The 22,976-nt window shown below is 39.8% G+C and overlaps 1 protein-coding gene and 1 pseudogene across 1 annotated transcript in view; both read right to left on the bottom strand.

The window, feature by feature from the left end:
* Xk (X-linked Kx blood group antigen, Kell and VPS13A binding protein) overlaps nucleotides 1–22,976 on the bottom strand; it is a 62,101-nt gene that overhangs the window by 18,564 nt on the left and 20,561 nt on the right. The gene's annotated exons all lie outside the window — the stretch shown is intronic.
* LOC124107149 (ADP-ribosylation factor 1-like) lies at nucleotides 19,936–21,323 on the bottom strand (annotated as a pseudogene).

The raw sequence follows: 22,976 nt of genomic DNA, 5'->3' as shown, positions 1-22,976 counted from the left end.
TCCTCCTGACTCAATCTGGGCAGATCATATGACTTAAGAAATTTATCTATGCCTTCACTATCTTCTAATTTATTGGAGTATAAGGATTCAAAATAATTTTTGATTATCTTCTGTATTTCTGAAGTGTCTGTTGTGATATTGCCTTTTTCATCCCGTATGCTAGTAATTTGAGTTCTCTCTCTTCTTCTCTTCGCTAGCATGGCTAAGGGTCTGTCGATTTTGTTTATTTTTTCAAAGAACCAACTTTTAGTTTTGTCAATTTTTTCAATTGTTTCTTTTGTTTCGATTTCATTAATTTCAGCTCTGATTTTAATTATTTCTTGCCTTCTACTTCTTTTGCTGTTGTTTTGCTCTTCTTTTTCTAGGGTTTTGAGATGAAGTATGAGATCATTTATTTGTTGGTTTTTTCTTTTTTTAAGGAATGAACTCCAAGCAATGAATTTTCCTCTTAGAACTGCTTTCAATGTGTCCCATAGATTCCGATATGTTGTGTCTGTGTTTTCATTAATCTCTAAGAATTTTTTAATTTCTTCCTTGATGTCTTCTATAACCCATTGATCATTCAGTAACCTATTGTTCATTCTCCAAGTGATGTATTCTTTTCCCTTCCTTCTTTTATCATTGATTTTCAGTTCCATTCCATTATGATCAGATAGGATGCATGGTATTATCTCTACTCCTTTATATTGTCTAAGAGTTTCCCTGTGACATAATATATGATCTATTTTTGAGAAGGATCCATGTGCTGCTGAGAAAAAAGTGTAACTGCTTGATGTTGGGTGGTATATTCTATATATGTCAATTAAGTCTAGGTTATTAATTGTGTTATTGAGTTCTATAGTTTCCTTATTCAACTTTTGTTTGGAAGATCTGTCCAGTGGTGATAGAGGTGTGTTGAAGTCTCCCATGATTATTGTATGGTGGTCTATTAGACTCTTGAACTTGAGAAGAGTTTGTTTGATGAACATAGCTGCACCATTGTTTGGGGCATATATATTTATGATTGTTATGTCTTGTTGGTGTATGGTTCCCTTGAGCAGTATGTAGTGTCCCTCTTTATCCCTTTTGATTAACTTTGGCTTGAAATCTATTTTATTTGATATGAGTATGGATACTCCTGCTTGTTTCCGAAGTCCATATGAGTGATATGATTTTTCCCAACCTTTCACCTTCAGCCTATGTATGTCTTTTCCTATCAAATGCGTCTCCTGTAGGCAGCATATTGTTGGGTCTTGTTTTGTGATCCATTCTACTAGCCTGTGTCTCTTGATTGGTGAGTTTAAGCCATTAACATTTAGGGTTATTATTGAGATATGGGTTGTTCTTCCAGCCATATTTGTTTATTTATGTTACTAAACATGGTTTGTTTTCCTCTTTGATTATTTTCCCCCCTTTAGTGTCCTACCTCCCACTGTTGGTTTTCATTGTTATTTTCCATTTCCTCTTCCTGTAATGTTTTGCCAAGGATGTTTTGAAGAGATGGTTTTCTAGCTGCAAATTCTTTTAACTTTTGTTTATCATGGAAGGTTTTAATTTCATCTTCCATCCTGAAGCTTAATTTCGCTGGAAACACAATTCTTGGTTGGAACCCATTTTCTTTCAGTGTTTGAAATATGTTATTCCAGGATCTTCTAGCTTTCAGAGTCTGTGTTGAAAGATCAGCTGTTATCCTGATTGGCTTACCCCTAAATGTGATCTGCTTCCTTTCTCTTGTAGCTTTTAAAATTCTCTCCTTATTCTGTATGTTGGGCATCTTCATTATAATGTGTCTAGGTGTGGGTCTCTTATGATTTTGCACATTCGGCGTCCTGTAGGCTTCTAGGATTTGGGGTTCTGTCTCATTCTTCAAGTCTGGGAAGTTTTCTCGTATTATTTCATTGAATAGATTGCTCATTCCTTTGGTTTGAAACTCTGTCCCTTCCTGTATCCCAATGACTCTTAAATTTGGTCTCTTGATGTTATCCCATATTTCTTGGATGTTCTGCTCATGGTTTCTTAACAGTCTTGCTGAGCTGTCTATGTTCTTTTCAAGTTGAAATACTTTATCTTCATTGTCTGATGTCCTGTCTTCTAAGTGTTCTACTCTGCTGGTAGTATTCTCAATTGAGTTTTTAAGTTGGCTTATTGCTTCCTGCATTTCTAGGATTTCTGTTTGTTTGTTTTTTATAACCTCTATTTCCCTGTATAGTTGATCTTTTGCTTCTTGGATTTGTTTATGTAATTCATTGTTGAAGTGATCTTTCATTGTCTGATTTTGCTGTCTGATGTCTTCCTTGAGACTCCAGATCATCTGAAGCATGTATATCCTGAATTCTTTATCTGACATTCCATCTGCTGCAGCTGTTACCTCTTCTAACGTTGAGTTGACCTGCAATGCTTGTGGTCCTTTCTTTCCTTGTCTCTTCATACTGTTCGCGTTCCTTTCTACTTGGTGAAACTGTTGTGCTATTGAATTTTCCCCTTATATATTTATATTGGTCTTGTATAGTTGCAAAGTCTCCCTCGCAGGCGCGGGCGGCGGCTCTGTCCCTCTGCGGGCCGCTAGGCTTGTTCTGTCGGTGGTCACAGTTCTGTCTACTCTGCAGGCGCAGGCAGCGGCACTGCCCCTCTGCAGGCCTCTGGGGCTGTACTGCCAATGGGTCGCAGGTGCGCCTACCTTGCAGGCGCGGGGGGGGGGGGCGGCTCTACCCTTCCTCAGGCCACTGGGCCTGTTCTGTCTCTTGGTTGCAGGTCTGGCCTGCTCTGATGGTGGTCACAGTTCCGTCTACCTTGCAGGCGCTGGGGGGAGGGGGCGGCTCTGCCTCTCAGCAGGCCGCTGCTCCTCTTCTGCCGGTGGGTTGCAGGCCCGCCTACCTTGCAGGAGTGATTGGAAGCTCTGTCCCGCCGCGGGCCACTGGGCCTTTTCTGTCGGTGGTCACAGTTCCCCTACCTGGCAGACGCGGGGGGTGTGAGGCGGCTCTGCCCCTCAGCAGGCCGCTGGGCCTGCTCCGTGCATGGTCACAGTTCCCTCTACTTTGCCGGCGCAGGGGGAGGGGGCGGCTCAGCCTCTCAGCAGGCCGCTGCTCCTCTTCTGCCGGTGGGTCACAGGCCCGCCTACCTTGCAGGAGTGATTGGAAGCTCTGTCCCGCCGCGGGCCACTGGGCCTTTTCTGTCGGTGGTCACCGTTCCACCTACCTGGGAGGCGCGGGGGGTGGGGGGCGGCTCTGCCCCTCAGCAGGCCGCTGGGCCTGCTCTGTGCGTGGTCACAGTTCCCTCTACCTTGCCGGCGCAGGGGGAGGGGGCGGCTCAGCCTCTCAGCAGGCCGCTGCTCCTCTTCTGCCGGTGGGTCGCAGGCCCGCCTACCTTGCAGGAGTGATTGGAAGCTCTGCTCCGCCGCGGGCCCCTGGGCCTTTACTGTCCGTGGTCACAGTTCCACCTACCTGGCAGGCGCGGGTGGTGGGGGGCAGCTCTGCCCCTCAGCAGGCCGCTGGGCCTGCTCTGTGCGTGGTCACAGTTCCCTCTACTTTGCCGGCGCAGGGGGAGGGGGCGGCTCAGCCTCTCAGCAGGACGCTGCTCCTATTCTGCCGGTGGGTCGTAGGCCCGCCTACCTTGCAGGAGTGATTGGAAGCTCTGTCCCACCGCGGGCCACTGGGCCTTTTCTGTTGTTGGTCACCTGGCAGGCGCGGGGGGTGGGGGGTGGCTCTGCCCCTCAGCAGGCCGCTGGGCCTGCTCTGTGCGTGGTCACAGTTCCCTCTACCTTGCCGGTGCAGGGGGAGGGGGCGGCTCTGCCTCTCAGCAGGTCGCTGCTCCTCTTCTGCCAGTGGGTCGCAGGCCCGCCTACCTTGCAGGAGTGATTGGAAGCTCTGTCCCACCGCGGGCCACTGGGCCTTTTCTGTCCGTGGTCACAGTTCCACCTACCTGGCAGGCGCGGGGGGTGGGGGTCGGTTCTGCCCCTCAGCAGGCCGCTGGGCCTGCTCTGTGCGTGGTCACAGTTCCCTCTACCTTGCCGGTGCAGGGGATCATAAGTGTTTTATAACACTATCCTCTTCCTGAGTTCACTGTAGTTTGCCTTGACCTATATCTATCCCATTGGATATAATTCCCAACATTCCTGACATAGAGATTGGAACTCCAGATCTCTTAAATCCTCAATCTTGCTTTGGTCAAAACTCCTATCTGGTTACTTGTGAGGTGCTGTAGATGGACATGAGATTTCAGAGAATTCCTTGGAGTTCTAGTCCTTGGTCTTCTTTAATATGCTAAAAGCACTCAGACTACCTGCTGGCACTTCACCCGAGAAAGCTGAAGGGACGAATAGACCCGGAAGCTGGGGTAAACTTCTATGAAGCGTCTGCGCATCCTGCGTTCCCGTCTGCCTGCTCTTTCCTGATTCTAATTTTTTTTTTATTTTTAAGAGCTGGATTTAAATCGTTCTTTTTTGTTGTTCTTTTTTAGATACACATGACATTACAGTGTATTTTGACATATTATACATACATGGAGTATAATTTATTCTAATTAGAATCCAGCTCAAGTCTTGATTCAATCCAGTTGATCTGCATCTAGTTTAATTCCTTGTCACAAACAAAAGTAAAATCTTCCTGGAGAAAGATAATTCATCCAGAGCCTCAAATTTCTTCTTTTTTTATATAAATATCTGGCATAAAATTAAATAAAACATGGCATGCCAATAACAAAAACAAAAAAATGACTGAAATCCAAACATAAGAGATAATAAAAACAGACCTATCAGATTTTGGAATTATCTTACAAGAACTTTAAAAATGAATTAATACACTTATGAAATGTTATAAAAAAGATGGGGAATTGATAAGACAGGAAGATTTTGAAAATTCAAATGAAAATCCTAGAACTAAAAAAATACCACAATTATAATTAAGAAATAAACAGATTGGCTTAATAGCAGATTAGATACAGATATAAAGAAAATGAGTACTGGGCTGGGGCTGTAGTTCAGTGGTAGAGCATTTGCCTAACATGTGTGAGGCACTGGGTTCAATCCTCGGCACCACATATAAATAAATGAATAAAATAAAGGTATTGTGTCCAACTACAACTACAAGAAAAAATAATAAAAAAAGATAATGAGTACTAACTAGAAGGAAAGTCTGAAGGAAATATTCAAATGTAGAAACAAAAAGCATGAGAAATCATGGGAACATGAAAATTTCAGAGACCAGGAGAGAGGGAGAGAGAGAGGGAGAGGAAGAGGGAGAGGAAGGGGGGGGGGCTCAGAAGCAATATGTGAAGCAATAAAGCTAGGAATTTTCCTCAACTTCTAAAATACCAAACTACATATTTAGGAAATACTACAAACAACAAGGATATATACAAAGAAAAACAAAACCACAACTAAACATATCATGTTGAAACTGCTGAACACAAAGTCAAAGGGAAAGTCCTAAAAAGCCGTCACAAACAAATTGGTTAACTCCAAAGAACAATAATAACAACATCTGACAGTGCATCTCAACAGAAATAATGGAAGCTAGAAGACAAAGGAGTGATAAAAAAAAAGTGGGAAGTAAATAACCTCTTAACAGACTTCCACACTGAAAGATGAAGGCAAAAAAAAAAAAAAATGAGGAGAGGGAATGTGTCATCTTCTCTAAAGGCAATACTAAAGGTAATATTTCAAGTGCACAGGAAATGATCCTACATGCAAGTATAGAGATACAAAAAGGTATGAACAGGGACCAAAAGTATAAATATAAGTCAATTTTTAAAATTGGCAAGAAGACTTTAACAGTCACTGTATACACACCCACACCCATGGAGAGATATTCGAATGGAAACTAAAAACATGAAAAGGATTGAAGTCTAATCTGCTCATTAGTCATTCGGAAAAGCAAATTCAAAGGACCAGATACTATATACAACTACTGAATTAGAAAATGTAAAACCCCATATTGACAAGGATGTGGACCAACTGGAATGCTCACATGCTTCTTGTGGGTGTATAAAATGGTAAAATTGCTTTTGTAGATTCTACTAAAGCTAAATATAAGAATTTCCTATGGCCCAGCAGTTCTGTTCCTGAGTATATACACAACAGAACTGCATATATTGATGTACTAAAAGAAATGTACAAAGAGATTCACAGAAGCATTATTTTGAAGAGTTACAATCTGGAAATAACCCAAATATTAATCAAAAGTACAATGTCCCAACACATTGTGGTATAGTCATACAATAGAATACTAAGGAATTTCCAAGCAATGCTAAGGAACAAACTTCTGATACTAACCAAAGCATGGATGACTCTAACGAATACAGTGTTAAGTGGAAGAAGCCAGACCTCTCAGATTACATATATTTTAAAATTGGGAAAAATTATTCTGTGGTGTTAAAAGTCTGCTCTGTTTAGTGCTTTGGGTATGATGGTAAGGAAAGTAACTTAAAAGGGACACAGAAGGAAGCTTCTGCTGGTATTCTACTCTTTCTTAATGTGGATAGAGTATTTAATTTGTGATAATTTGCCAAACTTTACTCTTGTGATGAGTATAGTTTTTTGTATGCATTTTAAACGTCAATAAAAAGATGTATTTAAAAAACTGGACACATTACGATTATACTTAGTAGGCACCCAATGAATGTTTATTAGATTGAATTTTTTAATATAATTTTTTTTAGTTGTATATGGACACAATATCTTTATTTTTATTTGATTATGTACCCCACACATGCTAGGCAAGCATTCTACCATTGAGCCACAACCCCCGCCCCTAGATTGAATTTTTTAAAGGAAAATAAAAAAAGCTACCCTTTCATTATTACAATGAAGTTGTTCCAGAAATATTTTCCTTCCTTACCCTGGCAAAATGCCAAGTCGAAAAATAAACACAGCATAAACCCCGACTTAGAGCACCACAGTAAAACTCGTTCTACAGATGTAACCAGTGTGACACCCTAGTGCTGTAAAAATCTTGAATTCTTAGTGATTAAGATCTTACCGTTAACAAAATCTCTCTTGAACATCTGCCAGTTTACCAGATGTTTAGTCAGAAACCGAGGATTTTTCCCTCCAACACATATTTCGATGTTATTGAGTTCTCAGAATTGTCAGCACAAATATTATGACCCATCATTCACAATCCACATGATGTATATTCTACAATCCCCAGAGATCCTGAACGATTTTGCTCTTTTTCTCCCAGACATAACTCCAATTTCTTGTTTAAGGACCTGGATGGTTATAACTCCTCTAGCTCATCTTTTTTATGCTCAAAAGTTATTGCACTTATTTCATGCCAAGGAACTAATGTAAGAATTTTATAGGTGCTAATCACTTAATTCTAATAGGAACACTATAAAGGAGATAATGTTATTATCCTCGTGACATATATGGGAACTAGCAGAGACAAAGATGTTAAACTTCCCTGTTAACTTCTTAGTTAACAGAGCTGACATTCAAACCTAAGCAGTCTTGCTCTATAGTTTTGGTCTTAACCATTTAGCTCTTCTGCCTAAATAAATATAATTAGGTCTATTTCTTTAGCATTGGTCTCAGCTCCACTTTTGATCTCTTTTATCAATGTGAGGCAATGAGTCTGCTGCTTTTACAATTTTTCAGGATCCCATGGGGGCTGGAGAACACCCCAGAGTACTTTGGGGAGTTGTCTAATTCTTCATCTCCACCGATCCTAAATTTCCTATCTGTCTTCTACTACATGAATATTGCATATCTAAAGTCCTCCTGAAACAATGCAGTCTAGGTACCTGGGAGTGAGTACGCCTCAATATGCTAAGCTGATTTCTGGGAATCTCCTCCCAGGGCACATGCAATGACCAGAAACAAGCAGGACTTGGGCAGACCCCTCTATCGCCCTACCAACTTGTCCTCCTCCTTCCTTATCATCCTGCCTCAGGCAGAGAGAAGGAACATCAGTGAGTTGAGCTAGACAAAAACAAAAACAAAAACAAAAAAAAAAACCCCTTTGGGCTTGATAGACAAAGGAAGGGAGTACCTGGACTCATGCGCAGGGCCCTCTAGCAGGTCATCTAATGGCAAAATGGTAGCAGGGCCACTCAGAATCCCAAGGCAGAGGTTCTCCATTCTTCTGTAGATTCTCAGCTCTAGGTCAAGGTATAGCAAGCCCTCTTAAAATTCAGTCTCCCCTGTACAGTGAACTTTGTAAATAATCAGGCACAGTCCTTAGACCCTCTATGACTGAAATGGTCTCCTGCATTTTCTACTTTTGCTAACACTTGAACTATCCTTACCCCTGCTAATCTTCTCAACCCCTCCAGTATTCCTCAGTATAGTTTCTCCCCCAATTGATCTTCCCTTCCTTCTTTCAAATGCTTTATTCTGCTCTCCCTATTTTATGGTCTTTTTGATATGTGTCCATAGTACATTGTAAGCAACATGGAAGCCCTTTAGAAATAAGATAAAATAATTTTAAAAATAAATGAATAAATAAATGGATTGGCCCTTGCAATGATCTCAGTTCTGCTTCTGTGTGTGACTGAACTGGCTCAGCACCTCCAATTCTAAGCAGTACTGCCAAGACCTACTGATTTCATAGATGTGGGTGAGGAATTAGAAGGTCCTGTCACTGGCTACTGGATTTTTAAAATATAGGTTCTAGAAGGAAACATAAGAAGCAATATAAAAAGCATTGCCATGGTCCAGTAAACCCAAGAACAATCTTCATGACTCACTCTTGTATGGAAATGGGCAGGAAGTGTGTGTTTTCCCACTGAGTACCACAAAGAAACTCCTATTGGCCTTCAGCCACAAATTTCTGGGTGGGAGGGAACAAAAATAAACAAACAAATAGAACAAACAACACAAAAAAGAGAACCAATACCAGGCCAAAACCAAGACTGAATGAAAACTCTTGTTAGGACTTCAGAGCCATTTATATCCCAGCATATTCAGAGATGGCTTCAATTTAGGAGAAGTGGATATGAACTCACCATCAAGTCCTGCAAGCTTCACACTGCCTTACATATTGACATATACCATTACATAATCATATAGACCATTGTTTAGGTTGCTATGGCCATTGTTATGAATACTATATTGAATATAGCTGAAAATGCTCTTTGGTGCAGAAAAAAATTCAGTGGAAAAGTCATTAGAAGTTTAAGCTAATAAAGTAAGAAAAGTACCAGGCCTTCCAGTCTACTAGTAGATACATACACATGGCACTTCTTATTTAGATTTTCAATTGTGAAATAAATTAATCTGGATATAAGTTGATGAGAGTAGTGTGAGATCCAGACCACAGACAAATAACGTGGAAGAAAGGTTTGAGAAACCTAATATTGAAGCAAAGTCAACATAATACTATACCTAAATCAGCTTTAGGGTAAGAAGACAACAAATTATAGTAAAATTTTTAGTAACCAATACTTAAAATGACAATAACCTTAAATTAGCCCATATTTTACCAATTTGCCAAATTAGCCAACACTCTACCTTTAGGTAAAAGAGACATATCAAATTGATATTTCTGATAGACTACAAACTGGACAAAGATGAAGATCTTATATTGTTCACTGATGCCTGGCACCAAATATAGTACCTGGCACATAGTATGTGTTTTAATCAGCTTTGCATCACTGTAACAATATACCTAAAATAACCAACTTAAAAAAGGAAACGTTTGTTTTGGCTTATGTTGGAGGTTTTAGTTTAGGTCATTTGGCCCTGCTCCTTTGGGGCCTGTGATGAGGCAGTACATAATGGTTGACAGTATGCAGTGGAGGAGGATGTTCATCTCAAGGTGCTTGGGAAGCAAAGAGAAAGACAGGAAGGGAATGGGGTCCCAATACCCAATATTCCCTTTAAGGACATGCCCCCAATGACCTAACTTCCTTCCACTAGGCCCCACCTCCAAAATATTCTACCTACTCCCAATAGTGCCACAGGTTGGTAACTAAGCCTTAAACACATGGGCCTTCAGGGGACACTTATCCAAACTATAGCAGTAAGGGCTCAATAAATGTTTATTGAAGAACTCAATTAATGACAAGGATTTATTATTAAATAGAAAACTCTATAAGCAAACTAGTATTATATGTATTCTTCATTTATCACTCATATCTATAAACATATTAAAATGGTACACCATTGTTAATTAAGCTATTTCTAATATGTATGGGATCTTCTCCAAAGAGAGGCAGAAGAATAACAAAATATGTTTAAAAAAGATTTTCAATAATAAGGTAAGAAAGTTCAAAAGGAAAACACTATTTCTGGTTGGTCCAGGTTTATCAGAAAATCAAATGTTCAGAAATCTCTGTTCCCTTTGAACTGTTTAACTGAGCTTTGTGGCACATTAGTTAGGTTCATTTGTTTGGACATTCATTCTTACTTAGAAAAAAGAAGAAACTGGTTAACAAATTTTCTGCTCAATGTATTATCATCCTTTTCAATAAACATTAGCTAAAATAATCAAAATGCCCTTTTAAAAATGACTAGGAAAACTTTGAAATCAAATAATTAAGTTGAGTTTTTCCAGATTCTTCCTATATACTCATCACTGTGTGCACATACACACATAAATACTTCCTTTACTTAACCTTGATGTTTGGATCCTGGTCTACACATACAAAAACAACTCAGAAAATATTCACACAAGCAGATGACAACTTCATGTCCTTAAGTCTAACTCGAAGTCACTAATTCTTGGAGATTCTAAAGTCATGAATTTATTGTCTTAAATTTTTCTAAACATAATGAATACCATGTACTATTGTAATAGCCCTGGTATAAGATGCACCGAATTTATGATTCATAAATATTTTTCCTAGAGAAAACTCAATTCCATTCTGTTCACTGAGTCCAAATTACTGTTAGGTCTCTTGAGGCACAATTATAACTACCAGAAATAGCTTCCAATCTGAAGCAAGCATTAAAAACTATTTATCTAGGGAAATATAAAGATGGGTTCTTTCAACCTTCTTTCTTAGTCTCCCACATGCTGATTAACTGCAGGACCAGCCTTAAAAAGGAGAGAGAGAAGGGAAATTGCATGGAAATGGAAGGAGACCCTCATTGTTATACAAAATTACATATAAGAGGAAGTGAGGGGAAGGGGAAAAAAAGGAAAAAAAAAAAACCAAGAGAGAGAAATGAATTACAGTAGATGGGGTAGAGAGAGAAGATGAGAGGGGAGGGGGGATAGTAGAGGATAGGAAGGGCAGCAGAATACAACATAAACTAGTATGGCAGTATGTAAAAACGTGGAAATGTAACTGATGTGATTCTGCAATCTGTATTCGGGGTAAAAATGGGAGTTCATAATCCACTTGAATCAAATGTATGAAATATGATATGTCAAGAGCTTTGTAATGTTTTGAATAACTAATAATAAAAAAGAGACTTCTCTTAAAAAAAATAAAGGAAAGACCAGCAATACTATTATCCACATTAATATAGCCATGTGAGAGCTGAGGGTATAGCTCAGTGGTACAGTGCTTGTCAAGCATGTGTGAAGCACTGAGTTTGATTTCTAGCCTCCCCCCAAATCAAATATTGCTTATGAGCCAGTTTAACCCTTTCTATGTGAGTTCCCCTTGCCCATATACAAATATCCAGTCATTATCCAACCTTTCATTCTCCCATTAAGGAGCCAGGGTGATCTTTGACTATAGAGGAGGAGGAATGATTGATTATGTCACACTTGAGAAATAAAAACAGAGTTCAATTCACTTAGAATAAAAAAGTCTTTAGTATGTCTACATACCCACCCATCAGGCTAGATACTATAAACCTTGTTTAAGGTTAAAAAAGGTGTTTGGGAGCCAGGCACAGTAGGGCACACCTGTAAGGTAGCAACTTGGGAGGGCAGAGGCATGAGGATTGCCAAGTTTGAGGTCAGGCTGGGCAACTTAGTGAGACTCTGTCTCAAACAAACAAACTGGGGATGCAGCTCAACACAAAACAAAACAATCAAACAAACCCTCTCCTGATATCCTTGTGGAAAAATCCAGAGAAATCAGGAGGAATTGCTAACGTGTGTGTGTGTGTGTGTGTGTGTGTGTGTATCTCACTCTGTTGCCTAGGCTGGCCTTGAACTTGTAATCTTCCTGCCTCAACCTCCTAAGTAGCTGGGTCTACAGATGTGCACCATAGCACCTGGCTGGAAATATACTAATGTAAATGCAGTTAGATGGGTTTACAACTGGATAAGCAATCTGTACTTACACTTTTCAGGCTAAGGTGTTTTAAGGAGTGAACAGGACTGTGGCCTTGGGGCCTTCTTAGTATCACTATTTTGTGAACTACTGGATTAAGACATAAACTGGGCATGGTGGCACACATCTGTAATTCCAGTGATTCAGGAGGTTGAGGCAGGAGGATGGCAAGTTCAAGGCCAGCCTCAGCAATTTAACAAGACTGCCTCAAAAAATAAAAGGGCTAGGGATATAGCTCAGTGGCTGATCACCCCTGGGTTTAGTTCTTAGACACACACACACACACACACACACACACACAAAGATAAACTGATAGCTGGGACAAAACTGGGAAGAGAATCATGATTCAAAATTCTAAAAGACGGAATCAGGCCAATTCTTGGTGGCTTTTTTTTTTCTGAATATAATATATCTAGTACTTGTTATTTATGGGGGAAAAGGAAAAGTCCAACTTAATTTATTATATAAGGAAGAACTTTCTAACAAGAATATTTTACCAATGGAACAGTCTTTCAGAGCTCCATTGATGATTATAATCAAACAGAGGCTTGTGGACTACCTTTCAGGAACCCTACAGGATTTCTACAAAGGGTACACAATCAGACATGATGCTCTCTTAGGTCTGTTCCATCTCAACATTCTCCAACTCCATGAAACGCAGAGTTGGCTAAAACAACTAGCATTAGGTCAAATGCTCCAAAACTGTGTCTTGGTCTTGGCTTTGGGCTTTTAAACTTCCTGAAACTCAGCATTACAAATACTTTGAGCATCCCACTAAATTAGTATCCTTCCTCCCTTCTTCCTTAAAGGCAGAACTCTGATTCTGAATAGGTGCTACTCACCTTTCCTTGTGTTCAAACAACTAGCCTCCAGGTTTGGCAACTGAATAAATCAAGACTAGTGTAAACTAGTCTTTTCCCTGTTTTTGTGTCATGAAAAGGAAGATAATATTTGAATGATATATTTACTGGGTTAAGTTAACTGTTCTGCTCTGTGGGTCAGTGGGGTCAAGGGCATCTATATCTCACAGATTTTCTCAAACTCTACTTTCCATCTCTGTGACTAGGGATTGGTTTAAATATGGGCATGTGATGTGACCCAGTTCTAATCAATATAAACTGAATAGAATTCTGCTGAAGGAAAAGGTATTCCTCCCCAAGAAAAAGAAGTATCCAGAAAGAACTCTCCTTCTTCTTCCTGACTTGGTGCCTATGTGCCATGTCTAGACCTATAATAATCTGTGAGTGTTTTAAAACATGTTCCCTGACATTCTTTGATTTTTCTTCCCATCAAGAAATAGGGTCTGTCTTCTCTCCTTGAGTCTGAGATCATGTAACTCCTTGAAAAATAGAATGTGGCAAAAAATAACTGCTGGCTTCTAGCTCAATGTATTAAGAAACAGAAAACTTCCAATTCATCTCTTGGAACCCTCACTCTTTTAAGATCTAGCTGTCATACTGTGGGAAAGCCAAGGAGAAGTCAACACAGAAAACAATCAGGGCTTCTAGCACTCACTCCCAGCTAAGCAACCAACCTGAAGCAATACCAAACTGCCAGACCTTAGTGAAGCTGCCTCAGCTGAAACCATGTGGAATGGAGACAAGGTGACCATGGTGAGACTTACTCAAACTGCAAAAATCACTTGCAAAAGAAATGGCTGCTATGATTTTAAGTCACTATATTTTATGGTGGTTTGTTATAAATAAATATATAATGGATGTACAGCTCTCTGACAATCATCAGGGGAGACTCTAGTAACAAGCCGAAGATGACAGGCAAAAAGAAAATGTCTGAATCCTTGATGACACTGTTGTGTCAACAAATAATGGGATCACAATGCCTCAGAACTTATTATGTGAAGTAATATATATTTTTTCAACTTTAAGCTGCTTTTAGTTGGATCTTCTATCACCTAAAATTGGAATATCTTAAATGATATCTTGTTTTTCATCTGTGAAAATGAGATTAATATAATTGCCCTGCCTAACTCACAGAAAAACCATCTGGGAGAGCAGTTAGTTTTCTCTCTTTTCTTTTTACCATTCACTGACCATACATAAGTGCCAGAAATGGGCATGCACAAATGAGTAAGATAAAGACCCGGGGCCAGCCCCGGTAGCCCATGCCTTATCACCCTCCCTGCCCCCCAACAAAAACTTACACTTATTAAGAAACCATGAAAAACAAAGACATATGGAAACAAAAAAATTACTCATACTCTCACTATCTCAGGACAGCAACTAATTTAAATTCCAATGTATTTCCTTTCAGACTTTTTGAAGTTTTATATTTTGTGTGTGTATGTGCATGTCACTTGTATGTGTGAGTACACACATGCAAAAAACTGAGATGATGTTGTAGCCAAAATTTACAAGCTATGCCAGGTGTAGTGGCACATGCCTGTAATTCCAGCGACTTGGGAGACAGAGGCAGGAGGATCCCAAGTTTGAGGCTACCCTGGGTAATTTAGCAAGACTCTACCTCAAAATAAAAAATAAAAAGTCTGGGGATATAGCTCAGTAGTAGAGAGCTCCTAGGTTCAATCTCCAGTTCTGCCTATATGTATATGATTATATCCATAAAGCACTACATAAAAACAAAAAAGAGTTATCCTTCGACTATCCCTTCCAATATGCCTCTAAGAATGTATGAATTAAAACTATTATCTTTAGACTAATCTATAAAATGCAGCTGGTCCTGAAATTGGCAAAGAAATAAATAAGATTCTTTTTTCAGAAGCTACCAATGTGTTTGGCCAAGGTAGACCTCTGAGCAGCAATTTGATCGAATAGAAGATGACTGTGTCAAGTTAACTCAAGTTCAAAGAAATATATTGTAAAATTAGACCTATGATTCACAGGCTATTCATTCTTCTCCCAAATGCACTAGAAATGACACAATGGGACTGAGTTATTAAGAATACTTTTTCCTAGGAATTCAAGAGACAATCAACACCTCTGAAATCCTTAATTCAGATACCCTATGTTGACCATCACCTTCTATCCATTTGGCTTGCCTGCTGTTATGGTTTAGATATGAAGTATCCCCCAAAAGCTCAATCCTCGACAGGGATTAACTGAGTGGTGACTGAGGCTGGTAGGGTGTGGCTGGAGGAGGTGAGCCATTGGGGGCGTGCCTTTGGAGTATATATTTGGTGAACTGAATTTAGCCTCTTTCTGTGTTTCTTTGGCAGTCCTGTCCTAACCTGCTTTCCTCTGCCACTTTTCTGCCATGATGTTCTGCCTTACTTCAGGCCCCAAAGAATGGAGTCAGCCATCTATGGACTAAGACTTCTGAAACCATAAGCCCCCAAATAAGCTTTTCTTCCTTTAATTTTTCTTGCCAGCTTTTTTGGTCACAACAGCAAAAAAGCTGACTAAAACACCTCAGACTACTACAGGGCTGGGGTTGTAGCTCAGTGGTAAAGTGCTTTCTTAGCATGTGTGAGGCACTGGAATGATCCTCAACATCACATATAAATAAATTAATTAATTAAAGGTCCATTGATAACTAAAAAAAAACTAATACAAAATTTTTCAGTTCTTATCAAACCCTCCTATCAAACAAACTCTCCATCACTCCTGCCTCCACCCAGCAAAGAACACTTAGTGCAAAACTGCATTCATCCTCTTGCACAAATTCAAGGGTACTTACTCCTCTAGACTTTCACAGGCTCCATTTGACAGAACTTGTCCCTGGATGAACCTAGCTGCCTTTTCCACAGCTGCACATGGCTGGCCTGCAATGGCTCAAATTATCATCTCTATTCAGATGACTACTCCCAAGCGGCAGAGCTTGAGACAGAAGTGGTTCATTTGGGAGGCAGGCCTGGGAAGCAGAATGAAGGAGTGGGGGAAGCAAGACAGAAGGGATGCCAGGCTAACAAAGACTGCATTATTAAGCTGGCTAACACTATGGCAAATGGTGATCCACAGGAGAGTAGATAGATTGGATGCCAGGTTATCCATGTGAAGAATAGAGAGGCTGAGGATTTATCTACTCCCTCAGTTTGGGGTGGCCTTATCGGTTTTAGCTTCCCCACAGATCTCACTAGTCCCAAAGCTGCTTTCTCTAGCATAGGAGAAATCCCTAAGACAGAAAAGAGGAGAAGCAGTATATACTGGGATACATGCTTGGGTTCCCAGATGTTGGCAATGTACACGGAATCCTTCATACAATTGCATGGACATATTGCTGAGTATGCAAGAGCCTGCTACAGGCCCCAAATTTAGCTCTTACAGGCTAGATATCCATTCCTGCCTCCATACTAAATCTGTAAAATCCCTATTGCATTTCTCCTTTTAGATGTCCCACAGACACTTCCAACTAAACATAACAGAAACTGAGAGAAGTATGAAGTACACTCATGGATTTAAACTCTTTGATAGCATTTGCTGATGGCAATTGAACAGAGATCCCTAAATTGCGAGCAGTTTTGCCTATGAATGGGGCTCTGAGAACACCTGCCAGACTCTGGAACCCAGGCATCATTCTTTCTGGATTGGGACATGTCATCAATTAGACTGTCCCATCCTTAAAGAAGGGGTGCACTGTCATCTCCACACTTTGGGGTGATGCACCTCCTGTTACTGTCAAGGGTCGTACTGCTAACCAGGTCTAGGATACAGGCTGTTTGTCACTTAACTGATACCCATGTAACACATATTGTCTAATAGAGGTTTCAATTGTCTTCCCTCTCAAAATGTAATAAAACAAGTTTTGTTTCCAATTACATATTTAAATATTCCTAATCAATATTCCTCTGTTCTCTTTTGAACTGGTCACAACATCTGTCCTTTCCCTCTCAAATAAATATCATGTTTATATGGATGTGAGCAACATGATTTCAACCTTTTTTGAAAATACCTCCTAACCACTTTGATGCTCTCATTTTCTAATTTGTGTGTGTGGGGATGGTGCTGAGGATTGGACCCAGGGTCTTGTGATGCGAGGCAAGCACTCTACCATCTGAGCTATATTCCCAGCCCTTCATTTTCTAACTTTTAATCGTCTTTCTACTAATCTTGTGTTCATTTTGGTTTGGTTCATATGGTCATTATTTCCCATTATTGGCAGAAATGATTGGGAATTCAATTGTTTTTGGTATTGGGGATTGAACCCAGGAGTGCTTTGCCACTGAGCTACATTTCTAGTTCTTTTTTATTTTGAGGCAGGGTCTCATTAAGTTGCTGAGGGTCTAAGTTGCTAAGGCTGGCCTCGAACTTGTGATCATCTTGCCTCAACCTCCTGAGTCACTGGGATTAGAGGTGTGCCCCACTGTGCCAAGCATAGAAATTTGATTTTGGGGTCTGAACATCTGCAGATCTTTCTAAAAATCTATTCACAGTTTATAGAAATCTAGTCTCCAATTGGGTGAGAAGCAACAGAAAATCATCTAGTCTGTCTTTTTATTACCTTGTTTGTTTATTTAAGCTCAAATCTATTAAGAATCTCATGCTACTTAGGAGAACTACTATTTGAAATCTGGGATGGAGGAATTTTCTGATATTATGTTGACACTTGACCCATGCCTGAAATTGTAAGGTTGAAACTATAAGCTCTACTTCTCTGTGCCTGTATGGCTATCTGTAATTCAGAAACATTTTTACCATTGGATGGTATTGACACATTATATAAAATCTCTTAAAGGAACTCTCTTCTGACTGGCATTTCTAGACAAATAATTACGTACATAAATTAAATGTAAATAAAATTTCTAAAATATGAGAAATGAATCATTGAAACTTTAAATATGCTAGCTTAAAAGTATATATTCTAGAAATTAATACAAAATCAGAGTTACATTAATTTATGTAAGTCTTTGGCAAATAAGACTAGTTTAAGAGTTTGAGTTTAATGTAAACAAGTATATCTTCTCTGATTTATCAATGTTATCTATAATAAAAGCACACGTTTTTGTTTTGGGGTTTTATTTTTTTGCTTCTTGGGAATGTTTTTCCTAAACTTATGTAGTTTTCTAATGAAATTAGCTAGAAATACTCATATTGAATATTTGAGATTGTGAAAAACTTAAATTAACATTAAAGCAAATTAAATAATTGTTTGGGTAAACTTGTATTTCCATAATAATGAGGCTTTGTAGTATGTCACCTTAAAGAACATTTTCAAGATCTTGAGACAACTGGAGATTTTATCTGCAATGATGTTTAGATCATTTGTATATAAGACAGAATATTGAAAAATTAATTAGTAAGCATAATATAAGTTTATATACTTTTGCTTCTTATTTGTACATGTACAAAGAGGTTCTGTCTTTGGGTCTGTAAAGGAGTATGTTCATTTTTGCCATTTTATGAAATCAAATAAGGGAAGTATGTAGCTGCATAAAGCTGTGTTAGGTGTATCCATGAGATCTGCTAGTCTGCTGTAATGACAGAATTTCAAAATTGGCCATTTCCTAATTTCCTTCTAGGACAAGTGACTACTTAAAAATTAAGATACATGAGTGGAATTCTATTAGGAATCTTAAGATATTAAGACTAAAGTACAATGAATTGTAACTCCAGTATGGGAAAGACAAAGAACAGTGAAGGACAAAACCTGAACGAACAAAGAAAGCTACAGAAATTCTGCAGAAAGAAAAACTGAAAAGGAGCACAAGTTTATGTTATTTTTGTTTTTCTGCCAAATATGGCTCAGTTTTGATGAGTTTATTTGTTAGACAATCAAACAGTTTGTGGGGCTGGCCACAGTGGTGCACAGCTATAATCCCAGTGACTAGGGAGGCTAAGGCAGGACGATTGCAAATTCAAGGTGAGCCTCAACAACTTAGTGATATGGTGTCTCAAAATAAAAATAAGAAAAAGCTGGGGGTAGCTCAGTGGTAAAGTACCCCTGGATTAAATCCCTAGTACCATGTACATGCACACATATACACACAAGCTTGTCAGTCCTTTAGGATCAAATATTGCATTGAAACAAACCTAAAATTTGATTTGCCATCCATGGAGGTGAAGTATTGGTCTGTTCTCTTAATAAGAGGTGGTATAAGATCACTCTTTATCTCTACTGGTTTCCTATGACTGCTGTGACAAATTACCACACATTTGGTGGCTTAGAACAGCACACATTTTTTCTCTTACACTTCTGGAAGAAGTCCCAGATCAGTTTCACTGGGCTAGAATGAAGGTATCAATAAGACCATGCTTCTCCCAGGGCCTCTGGGGCAGAATCCAATTTCCTTGCCTTTTTCAGTTTCAACAGCTTCATTCCTTGGCTCTATGCCCCCTCCTCCATCTTCAAAGACAGCAGTGTAGCATCTTCTTCTTCTTTTTTTTAATAGTTAAGAGACTTTATTCTAATAGCTATAATTACAGTGCTTGTCAAAATGAAAACTGAAAACAAATATACAAAATAGTTGATTATTAATCATGTATTGAAAGCATTAAGAGGTTCTATGACACCAAATAAATCAGTTCTGAGGTTTCCACAAGAAAATTTAACAGCTCTAGTCTCTTCAGTGTTTATCAAAATACAAAAGGGCTGGGGATGTAGCTCAGTTGGTAGAGTACTTGCCTCTCATGCACAAGGCCCTCGGTTCCATTCCCAGCACCACAAAAAAAGAAAAAAAAAAAAAAAAAGTGGCAGTCATCTTTTTTGATGGCATATTGGACCCTTGTGGGCTGAGGGAGGAAGCTACTTCACATATGGAGGTTGGGGTGCTCCAGGGCCTGTGGGTCTGGAGTGGACCAACACTCCTAGCTTCCACGCACTTGCAAAGGCGAGACCCAGATCTGCTGTCATGCTGAGCGGATGCAAGAGTGAGCAGATGCTGGGAACATGGGCTGCCGCTCTGGCCATATGCCAACCAAGGGCGCATCTGGGCCTGTGTCCCCTGCAATGGCTCTCCCAGCCCACCCTCAGGTGACCATGTGAGTACAAGTACAACACAATGCTCTGGAATGTAGGTGACCCAAAGACAGATGAATCATGGGTCTCTATTGGGACTATGCAGTTGATAGTGGTTTGTGTCAACATCTTGTGTTCCCAGAGGGGAATGGCTGACCTGCTGGACTCGCATTCAGGCGGTACAGTTTGGATTAAAAACCAGCTACCAAATGGATCCCAACACCAACCTACAGCCCAGGAGGCCAGATGCCCACATGCCTAAATCCCTTTCTCAGTATTGACAGTGAGTTCTCTTTTTACAATAAAAAAGAGTAATATTGATTAGGAGTACCAGAAATTGCCTAAGTGGAAAAAGAAACTCTTTACATTAAATAAAACCTGGCTCAGGCTGTGTCTGCACATGTACTGCACAGTGCAATGCACACTGACCAACTCATAGAGACAACTTCTGCCACTCAGGACCACATTTGCCACATGAGAGGAAAGTGAGGGTGGAGAGGAGGAAGTGAGGGGGTTGGGGGTTCTGGTTCACTTCTGGTTCTGGAGCTGATTGGACAGCCAGTCTAGTCTTTCATAGAGCCTGTCCCCACTGGTGGCACAGGTGGCCTGAATGTACAGTTCCTATAACATAGTGAGTGCAGCCCCAGCTTGTCTGTGATTTCGGCCACATTCACGACATTTGGGAGGTCCTGCTTGCTGGCAAACATTAGGAGGATGGTGTCCCAGAGCTCATCTTTGGCTCGCATCCTCACGAACTCCTCACAGGCCTGTTCACATGCTCTCCATCACAAAGATCAAGGCTTGGTGTTCTGGAAGTAGTGGTGCCAAATCTTTGGGCCACCCATGTCCCACACAGTGAAGCTGATGTTCTTGTCCTCAATGGTCTCTACATTGAAAGCTATGGTGGGAATGGTGGTCACAATTTCGCCCAGCTTCAGTTTGTATAGAGTTGTCATCTTCCCTGCAGCATCCAGGCCCATCATGCACATTTCTTTTTTGCCAAAAAGGCCTGTGAAGAGGTTTGCAAAGATATTCCCCATCCTTGTGGGTGGTTGGAAGCGACACTGGCCAGAGTACTCAGTGGCTGCTCCAAGCCAGGTGTTGGTTTTGCTCCCACAAGATGGCAGTGCTGACAGTGGCCATGTCAGTGCCTCACAGTGCTTCAGTCTTTGCACTGTCTTCTGCCTCTGCAATCTTAAGGGCTCACCTAGGTAACTTCATCACAATCTCTTTACCTTCAAATTTTCTTTTGCTATATAAAGGAACATTAACAGGTTCCAGGGGTTAGAAACTAAATATTTTTGGGAGGGCATTATCCAGTCTACCACATCACCTATGTAATCCTGCCCCAATAGCAGAGATTCCAGATATGATCACAATGACACCGTTTTAGTCAGCTTTTGTGTCACTGTGAGTAAAAGACCTGACCAGAACAATTTAGAGGAGGAAAAGCTTATTTTGGCTCATGGTTTCAAAGGCCCATTCCATTTTTGACAGACTCCATAGGTCAGGGCCCCAGATGATACGGAACATCATGGTAGAAGAGCGTGGCTGAAGAAAGCAGCTCAGGATGTAGCAAACAGAAAGGAAATAGAGAGCTCTGCTCACCAAGGACAAAATGGGAACCCCAAAGACATGTACCCAGAGACCTATTTCTTCCAGCTATACCTTACCTGCCTATAGCTACCACCCAGTTAATCCACATCAATGGATTAATCCGCTGATTATATTAAGACTCTCATAACCTGATCATTTCACTTCTGAACATTCTTGCACTGTCTCACACAGGAGCTTTTGGGGGACACCAGATATCCAACCCATAATAGACCCTTTTCCCATGACATTATCAAGCAAATAATTATTCTTTTTCAAATAAAAGAAACACAAATTCTACATTTATGAGGATACTAAGAACTTTTGTATGTTTATCTAAATACTGTATTGTCACATTAATTAATAGGTAGCCAATCTACAAATATAAAGATTCATTTACTATACTTAGGCATCCATGATCCTATTTTTATTTTTAATTTTAAATCTTGGTACTGGGGACTGAACACAGGAATGCTTTACCACTGAGCTACATCCTCAGTCCTTTTTATTTATTTATTTATTTTTATCTTCAGATAGGATCTCTCTACATTGCTAAGGGTCCTGCTAAATTTCTGAGGCTGTCCTTGAGTTTGCAATCCTCCTGCCTCAGCCTCCTGAGTCACTGGGATTATAGGCATGTGCCACCATGCCTGGCTCATGATCCTATCTTTTTTTTTTTTTTTTTTTGGTACCAGGGATTAAACTCAGGGGCACTCAACAATGAGCCACATCCCCAGCCCTATTTAGTATTTTATTTAAAGACAAGGTCTCACTGAGTTGCTTAGCACCTCGCCATTGCTGAAGCTGGATTTGAACTCAAATCCTCCTGCCTCAGCCTCCTGAGCTGCTGGGATTATAGGTGGGTGCCAATGCACCTGGCTCATGATCGTATCTTAATCTCCTGGCAACCTTTCTATTTTTGCCTTCCAAAATCAAATTTTAAAAAAAAGAAATAAAATTAAAACATTACAATATATCTTTAAATGTTTTTATTAGTGCATTATAATTATATATAATAGTGGAGTTCATTTTGATATATTCATAAATGCATATAATATAATTTACTCCACTTTTAATTGCTAATATTTCCCTACATCATAATATATTTTGCACTTAAAATTGTGTTGGAGATTTTCCAGAGAAATCTTGGAAATAAAAAGATTTGTTCTTTAGAATTGTTTGTTCACCTTGTAAGTGATGTCAGAAAAATTAGCTTCATTTTCTGTGTTAGTATTGATGAGTTGTGTGGGAAAAAGGCAAAGCGAAGGAGGTGCTCAGCCTTCCCTAGAATAATTTGAACAGGAATATTATTAATGTAAATACAGAAGCCCTCTCTATCTTTGTGTTCTGCAACTGTGATTTGA

This window comes from Marmota monax, unplaced genomic scaffold, assembly GCF_021218885.2.
Source record: "Marmota monax isolate L192 unplaced genomic scaffold, Marmota_monax_Labrador192_F-V1.1 WCK01_AAM20220418_F8-fsc00158, whole genome shotgun sequence".
In the NCBI taxonomy this organism is placed as follows: domain Eukaryota; kingdom Metazoa; phylum Chordata; class Mammalia; order Rodentia; family Sciuridae; genus Marmota; species Marmota monax.
Note: the sequence above shows the minus strand (reverse complement) of the source record. Positions and strands in the feature narration are given on the sequence as shown.